The following is an 8,824-nucleotide window of genomic DNA, read 5'->3' as shown; positions in this document are numbered from 1 at the left end:
AGACCCGAAATTTTTGCCAGTATGTGGCCCTGAAATTCCTGGTGGCAGCCCTGTCGGGAGGTGACATGAGCTGATGACGTCCCATCTACACATACCTGGTGGGACACACGATTGCCAGTCACGTGTCTTATTAGACAGGCTATGGGTTAGTGAACATACTGGTAATAACATTATTGCAGAACTTTGGGCCTCACTTTTATTTTTTGCCCAGGGTCCCACATTGTCTAAAAATGGCCCATCACTTATATCGATTTGTTATGGTTTTCCAATGTATCCATAAAAAATATTGTCTGTCTGTGATTTTTAGATAAGCAGTCCAAAAAAAATAAAGTTAGGTTTGCAGCCTTGGTGGGTTGACAATGCATTTATTGCTCTCCCGCTTCTCTGCCTTTTCCCTACCAGCTGCTACCTCCTGTCTTTGAATGACAGGTCACTGAAACAGCGAAATGGATTTCTACAAGAAAGGTAAGGATTTAATCAGCATCACAGCACCTTTACATACGTGCCATCAGTTTGGGGTATAAAATTCTGATGACAAGATCCCTTTAAATTTAGTGTATTGGTGAGTTATCGAACCTTTTTATAGGAGTCCAATCGTTTTTTTTTTTTTGTTTTTTTTTTCAAATGAAATAGATCTCCATTAAAAAAATAATGGATTCCTTGTTTAGATGGCAATAAGAACTGGAATCATATTACTTTTCTGCATATTAAATGCAATGATACAAGCTGCAGAGTAATACATTAGCTGTCCTTTCTGAGCTGCTGGCTGGACTGCAGAGTTGTGCCTTCTCCCCTACAATGATTTTGGATGAGTCATTGTGACTGGATTAGTGGCAGACAGCGCTCATTGTTCCTGTACACACATACATCAGAGACCTGCATTGCAATTATTATATTTACTGATGAGAGGTCGCTGTACAGCTTTCAAACTACCTGAAGAATACTGTGTCTTTTCACTTGGAAATTGCCTACAGTTACAGTTTGATCAGTGTCCTGCCATACTGCTACTTTAAGCATTCTCTATGAGCTTATATGAATATTTGTAATACTAGTGCTACATACAGAATTTGATGGGATTCTGTGATAACACAGGTAAGTGTGTCATGAGTGTGTCATTTGTACTGGACTATTCCTTGCATAGCTCACTTATACAATATTGTGTTTCTCCTCACTATTCTACTACCTTACTCTCTGGCCTTCACGCTTTGCAGCCTATTACTTCACTCAGTTTTCACATATTTTCCTGACAGATACTGTAAAACGAGACGCTGATATCAGAACTGGTGTGGTTGTTAAAGAGGTTATCCCATAAATAGCATTTAACAACTATCCATAGGATAAGTGATAAATGTATGGTTGATGGGGGTCGACCCATTGGGATGCCCAACAAACCTGATAATGGGGACCCTAAAGTCCCATTGGAATAGAACAGTGATGTGTATGTGACCACTAGCCAATAATTGTTATGAGTCTATGGTTACAGAGAATATCTTGGTATAACAATTTTAACAATTGCAGTACATAAGGATATTGTTAATACAAAGCTTTTGTGGAGCTACATTTGTTTGCATCAGCTTTTTATTTCTATTCTTCTATACTGTTATAGGAAGAGATAAAAGAGAAAAACAGGAGTGTCAAAACACATACTTGATAGCCTCCAATAGTGTCTGATGGCCCCCATTTACTATAATGAGGTAATTTGGGACCCAATATGGTGGCCATGATATTACTGGACAAACCAGTACAGTCCCACTTTTTTTACATAATGGGCGACGGTGCTTTCAATGTAGACGTGATCACAACTGTAGACAGTCAGTAGACATTGGGAACTATACTTGTCAGTTAGTGAAAGTAAAAATATTGTACTGATTCTGATTATATTCCTAGAAAAAGTTTAAAGGGAATCTGTCACCCCCTTGGACGTACGTAACCTATTAATATGGACATACAGATTATAGAATGGTTAAAATAGTCATATCTGTATGCCCATATCTGTGGTCTTGTTGTGCAGAAATCCTTTCTTATTCATTAATGATAATGAGTTCTTCCAGGCTCTGGAGCTTGCGGTGTCTGGAAGAAAACTCTGCCTCTGATCTTCCTTTCTGCATATACTTAACAATAGAATAAAATAGTAGGTTGATACAGGGATTTATTCTGACTGCTGGTTTCAGAGTCGGGAGGGAATTTTTCCTCAGGTGAAGATTGGCTAAATCATTTGGGGTTTTTGCCCTCCTCTGGATCAACTTTAGCAATTACAGAACTAACAGGTCGAACTTGATGGACGCAAGTCTTTATTCGGCTTTACTAACTATGTAACTATGTAACTATACCAGCCCCCTTCCATCATTCTCACAGTGTCCTTTGACATTTATTGGTGGCCCCGGAATTCCGCGCCTGCGCCCTGCAATACCGCGATTACACTTGACATTTCCTCCCTTCTATGGGTATTGGCTTCTTCTTTTTTCTGCGTAGGTGCTGGCGAGTCTCTGTAAAAAGGTGCTCTCCCCAAACACAGCGCACGCCGGAGGTCACTGGAGCGGAAGTAGCAGTGACTTGCCGGCGCCTGCGCAGAAGAAAGAAAAAGCTAATGCCCATAGAAGGGCGTAATCATCAAGTCTAATCATGCTATTGCAGGGCGTAGGCTCAGGATACCGATGCCACCACTACATGTCACAAGGCACTGTGATGCTGATGGGAGGGGGCTGGTATGCTAATGAAGACAGGGTTTTCTTCCATACCCCAGAGCCAGGAAGAACACATTACCATAAACGAATAAAACGATTTATGCACAACAAGACCGCAGATCTGGGAATACAGATATGACTAATTTAACCATTCTATAACCTGTATGCCCACTTTAATAGGTTACATATGTCCAAGGGGGTGACAGATTCCCTTTAAAGGAAATTGTCACTGCAGCCAGTCAATTCACTCAGCTCTGGAATTAAAGTCTCATTAACCTGCCAGTATTACAGCCTCAAAGCCAAAATAAAGCACCCATAAAGGTCTTTAGTTCCCCTGATATTCTCTGATATGCTTTTAAATACTGTGTCTATGGGCTCTTATACATGCCCTCTGGCTACACAAAGAACTCTTTGTGAAAGAGCAAACTTACACTCAACAAGCTGGACTTTCATTAATGGCAATATAGGAGCTAAGAGTTTTAGTAACAGAAATGGCATCTGCCCGTAGTGGCAGTCTGTAAATGTAAGAGTACACAGCTCATAACTACAGACACCTTAAGGTACCGTCACACTTAGCGACGCTACAGCGATCCCGACAACGATACGACCTGGCAGGGATCGTTGCTGCATCGCTATGTGGTCGCTGATGAGATGTCAAACAGTCAGATCTTCCCAACGACGCAGCAACGATACGGCGACCCGTAGTGACCTGTATAACGATGTCGGCGGTCGTTGGGACCCTGTCACATAGCAGCTACTCTGACTATTCAGACCTCGATGAGGGACGACTTCTCAGTTCTGAGTCGCCAACGAGGTCGTTGGTAAGGTGTCAAACACACCGATGCATGCTACCCAGCGGGACCTCAACGATCAAAAAATGGTCCAGGCCATTTCGACACGATCAGCGATCTCACAGCAGGGGCCTGGTCGCTGCTACGTGTCAAATGTAGCGAGATCGCTGCTGAGGTCGCTGTTGCGTCACAAAACTTGTGACTCAGCAGCGATCTCGCTAGCGATTTCGCTTAGTGTGACGGGGGCTTTAGGCATATTCAGTTAATTGGTATTGTCCCACAAAACGGGGGACAAGTGGGTGGGGTTTAAAGGGAACCTGTCACCAGGTTTGTCCCACATGAGATAAGGCAAGTACCTTTCAGCCCTGATGTACAGTACAGACCAAAAGTTTGGACACACCTTGTCATTTAAAGATTTTTCTGTATTTTCATGACTATGAAAATTGTACATTCACACTGAAGGCATCAAAACTATGAATTAACACATGTGGAATTATATAGTTAACAAAAAAGTGTGAAAAAACTGAAAATATGTCTTATATTCTAGGTTCTTCAAAGTAGCCACCTTTTGCTTTGATGACTGCTTTGCACACTCTTCGCATTCTCTTGATGAGCTTCAAGAGGTAGTCACCGGAAATGGTTTTCACTTCACAGGTGTGCCCTGTCAGGTTTAATAAGTGGGATTTGTTGCCTTATAAATGGGGTTGGGACCATCAGTTGTGTTGTGCAGAAGTCTGGTGGATACCCAGCTGATAGTCCTACTGAATAGACTGTTAGAATTTGTATTATGGCAAGAAAAAAGCAGCTAAGTAAAGAAAAACGAGTGGCCATCATTACTTTAAGAAATGAAGGTCAGTCAGTGCTAAAAATTGGGAAAACTTTCAAAGTGTCCCCAAGTGCAGTTGCAAAAACCATCAAGCGCTACAAAGAAACTGGCTCACATGAGGATCGCCCCAGGAAAGGAAGACCAAGAGTCACCTCTGCTTCTAAGGATAAGTTTATCCAAGTCACCAGCCTCAGAAATCGCAGGTTAACAGCAGCTCAGATTACAGACCAGGTCAATGCCACACAGAGTTCTAACAGCAGACACATCTCTTCAACAACTGTTAAGAGGAGACTTTGTGCAGCAGGCCTTCATGGTAAAATAGCTGCTAGGAAACCACTGCTAAGGACAGGCAATAAGCAGAAGAGACTTGTTTGAGCTAAAGAACACAAGGAATGGACATTAGACCAGTGGAAATCTGTGCTTTGGTCTGATGAGTCAAAATTTGAGATCTTTGGTTCCAACCACAGTGTCTTTGTGCGACGCAGAAAAGGTGAACGGATGGACTCTACATGCCTGGTTCCCACCGTGAAGCATGGAGGAGGAGGTGTGATGGTGTGGGGGTGCTTTGCTGGTGACACTGTTGGGGATTTATTCAAAATTGAAGGCATACTGAACCAGCATGGCTACCACAGCATCTTGCAGCGGCATGCTATTCCATCCGGTTTGCGTTTAGTTGGACCATCATTTATTTTTCCACAGGACAATGACCCCAAACACACCTCCAGGCTGTGTAAGGGCTATTTGACCAAGAAGGAGAGTGATGGGGTGCTACGCCAGATGACCTGGCCTCCACAGTCACCAGACCTGAACCCAATCGAGATGGTTTGGGGTGAGCTGGACCGCAGAGTGAAGGCAAAAGGGCAAACAAGTGCTAAGTATCTCTGGGAACTCCTTCAAGATTGTTGGAAAACCATTTCCGGTGACTACCTCTTGAAGCTCATCAAGAGAATGCCAAGAGTGTGCAAAGCAGTCATCAAAGCAAAAGGTGGCTATTTTGAAGAACCTAGAATATAAGACATATTTTCAGTTGTTTCACACTTTTTTGTTAAGTATATAATTCCACATGTGTTAATTCATAGTTTTGATGCCTTCAGTGTGAATGTACAATTTTCATAGTCATGAAAATACAGAAAAATCTTTAAATGAAAAGGTGTGTCCAAACTTTTGGTCTGTACTGTACATCATTCTAATATGCTGTATATATGCCCACAATCTGGCCTTCAAGACAAGAAAAATACTTTTTATAATACATGTTCCTTTTAAGCAAAATAAAAGTGGAAGTTCCCACAATGTTTTATGGGCATTGGTGTACCTGGTTAGGACTTAAAAGTGTAAATGTAAATAAAAAACATCACCAAAAGATCCAAGCAAATTCATACATAGATATCCCCTTAAATAGCCAGTGGTGTCAAAAAGAGATTCCCCCTTCCTGATTTCTTATTCTTTTGCATGTTTGTCACACTTAAATGTTTCAGATTTCAAAACAGATTTAAATATTAGACAAAGATAACACAAGTAAACACAAATTGCAGTTTTTAAAATAAGGTATTTATTATTAAGGGAAAAATAAATCCAAACCTACAAGGTCCTGTGTGAAAAAGTTATTGTCCCTAAACGTAATAACTGGTTGGGCCGCCCTTAGCAGCAACAACTGCAATCAAGCATTTGCGATAACTGGCAATGAGTCTTTTACAATGCTCTGGAGGAATTTTAGCCCACTCATCTTTGCAAAATTATTGTAATTCAGCCACATTGGAGAGTTCCTTTTTAAGGTCATCTCAATCGGATTAAAGTCAGGACTTTGACTAGGCCAATCCAAAGTCTTAATTTTGTTTTTCTTAAGCCATTCAGAGGTGGACTTGCTGGTGTGTTTTGGATCATTGTCCTGCTGCGTAACCCAAGTGCGCTTCAGCTTGAGGTCACAAATAGATGGCTGGACATTCTCCTGCGGAATTTTCTGGTAGACAGCAAATTTTATGGTTCCATTACCACAGCAAGTCTTCCAGGTCCTGAAGCAGCAAAATAGCCTCACACCATCACACTACCACCACCATATTTTACTGTTGGTATGATGTTCCCTTTCCAAAATGCTGTGTTACTTCTACGCCAGATGTAATGGGACATACACCTTCCAAAAAGTTCAACTTTTGTCTCATCAGTCCGTGGAGTATTCTCCCAAAGTCTTGGTGATCATCAGGGCTGGTGTCAGCACCTGGCGTATCCGGGCAAGTGCCAGGGCCCTGGACCATCAGGGAGGCCCACTCGCTGTCGGGCCCCGGACGCTTCCGCGGCATCTGTGCAGGACCGCCGGCGCTGTGTGAGTGCTGTCACTTTCCAGACATGGCCGCGCGCAGTGCGCTGTGCATGCTGTGTCTGCTAGTAACGACATGGCAGGGGCGACACTGCGCTTTAATTGTGCTGGTGTGTCACCCTGCCACGTCATTACTAGTAGACACAGCCGCACAGCACACTGCGCACGGCCATGTCTGCAAAGTGACAGCACTCACACAGCACCGGCAGTCCTGCACAGATGCTGGGGAAGTGGCATGGGCCCCAACGGCGAGTGGGCCCCCTTGATGGTCCAGGGCCATGTTTGTGACACGCTGGCGGCCCTGCACTGCCACATACAGTACAGACCAAAAGTTTGGACACACCTCATTTAATGATTTTTCTGTATTTTCATTACTATGAAAATTGTACATTCACACTGAAAGCATCAAAACTATGAATTAACACATGTGGAATTATATACGTAACAAAAAAGTGTGAAACAATTGAAAATATGTCTTATATTCTAGGTTCTTCAAAGTAGCCACCTTTTGCTTTAATGACTGCTTTGCACACTCTTGGCATTCTCTGTGCGTGTCTGCGTATTGTATGTGTGCATATCTGTGTACTATGTGCATGTGTATGCATGTCTGCGTACTGTGTGTGCATGTCTGCATACTGTATGCACGCATGTCTGCATACTGTGTGCATGTCTGCGCACTGTGTGTGTAACGTGTGTGTGCATGTCTGCGTACAGTATGTGTGCGTGTGCATGTCTGCGTACATGCCTGTGTGCATGTCTGCGTAATGCGTGTCTGAAGGATGACTGCATATGTGAAGGATGAGGCGGCAGGCTGTGTGCTAAAAGGGCCCACTGAGACTCTCGCCCGGAGCCCACGAAAACCTGGATCCGGCCCTGGTGATAATCAATATGTTTTCTGGCAAAACTGAGATGAGCCTTTATGTTTTGTTTGCTCAGCAGTGGTTTTGCCATTTTTGTATAGTCTCTTTTTTATGGTGGAGTCATGAACACTGACTTTAACTGTGGCAAGTGAGGCCTGCAGTTCTTTGAATGTTGTTGTGGGGTCTTTTATGACCTCTTGGATGAGTCATCGCTGCGCTCTTGGACTAATTTTGGTCGGCTGGCCACTCCTGGGAAGATTCACAACTGTACCGTGTTTTCGCCATTTGCGGATAATGCCTCTCACTGTTGTTCACTGGAGTCCCAAAGTTTTAGAAATGGCTTTATAACCTTTTCCAGACTGATAGATCTCAATTACTTTGTTTCTCATTTGTTCCTGAATTTCTTTGGATCGCAGCATAATGTCTAGCTTTTGAGCATCTTTTGGTCTACTTCACTTTGTCAGGCATGTCCTATTAAAGTGATTTCTTGATTGAGAACAGGTGTGGCAGTAATCAGGCCTGTGTGTGGCTAGGGAAATTGAATTCAGCTTCAAAAAGATGTGATAAACCACAGTTAAGTTATGTTTTATGGGTGGGGGGTTTTAAGGGTTTTTCACACAGGGCCCTGAAGGTTTGGATTCCTTTTTTCCTTAGTAATAAAGATCTTCATTTAAAAACTGCATTTTGTGTTTACTTGTTTTATCTTTGTCTAATATTCAAATTTGTTTTGCGATCTGAAACATTTAAGTGTGACAAACATGCAAAAGAATGAGAAATCAGGAAGGGGACAAACACTTTTTCACACAACCGTAGCTGCTCATAGAAACAAAATGATGCCATGTTCCATCATACAGTGCAGTCATTTGAGATGGAATGATGTGGCTGCCCAACATCTAGTCTCTTACATATGGTTGTCACACAGCCCATTCCTAGCTACTAGTCTATTTACATTAGAGTATACTCACATGTTAGATGTTTGCAGCAGAAATTACTGTACCAAAAACACTGCACCAAAATACTGCAGTTTACTGTACCAGCAAAATAAATGAGATTTATGCAGTCTCATGCACCTGTTGCTTTTTTTTTCCTTGCAAATCTGAAGCACTTTCAAATTTGCCACATGTCAAATTCAGCATTTTTGCATTGTTCTTTTTCAAATGCTTCAAATGCTCAGGTATTCGTTAGTTGGGTCGAGTAAATCGTAATGCTTGGGTGCTCGACCCGAGTAACGAGTACAATGTATGTCAATAGGAAATGCGAGCATTTTTCTGGTGGCCCTCCAGAGGTCTGGAGGGGGTCTAAAAATTGGTCAAATCGATGGGAACAGTGCTAAAACAACATGGGAACAGCAT

General features: G+C 42.5%; 1 protein-coding gene across 1 annotated transcript in view; it reads left to right on the top strand.

Annotated features, from left to right (window-relative positions):
- Window positions 1-833: 833 nt before the first annotated feature.
- The window catches only part of LOC141275451 (kelch-like ECH-associated protein 1A), a 59,418-nt gene continuing 51,427 nt past the window's right edge, over window positions 834-8,824 (top strand). The window contains exon 1 of the mRNA XM_073686387.1: window positions 834-1,092. The gene's annotated coding sequence lies outside the window, so the exon portion shown is untranslated. The remainder of the gene's footprint in view (window positions 1,093-8,824) is intronic.

The sequence above is a fragment of the Phyllobates terribilis genome, unplaced genomic scaffold (genome assembly GCF_046119375.1).
Source record: "Phyllobates terribilis strain yellow unplaced genomic scaffold, ASM4611937v1 Scaffold_1__5_contigs__length_1240528914, whole genome shotgun sequence".
Lineage (NCBI taxonomy): Eukaryota > Metazoa > Chordata > Amphibia > Anura > Dendrobatidae > Phyllobates > Phyllobates terribilis.
This window is presented reverse-complemented; position numbering and strand designations above follow the sequence as displayed.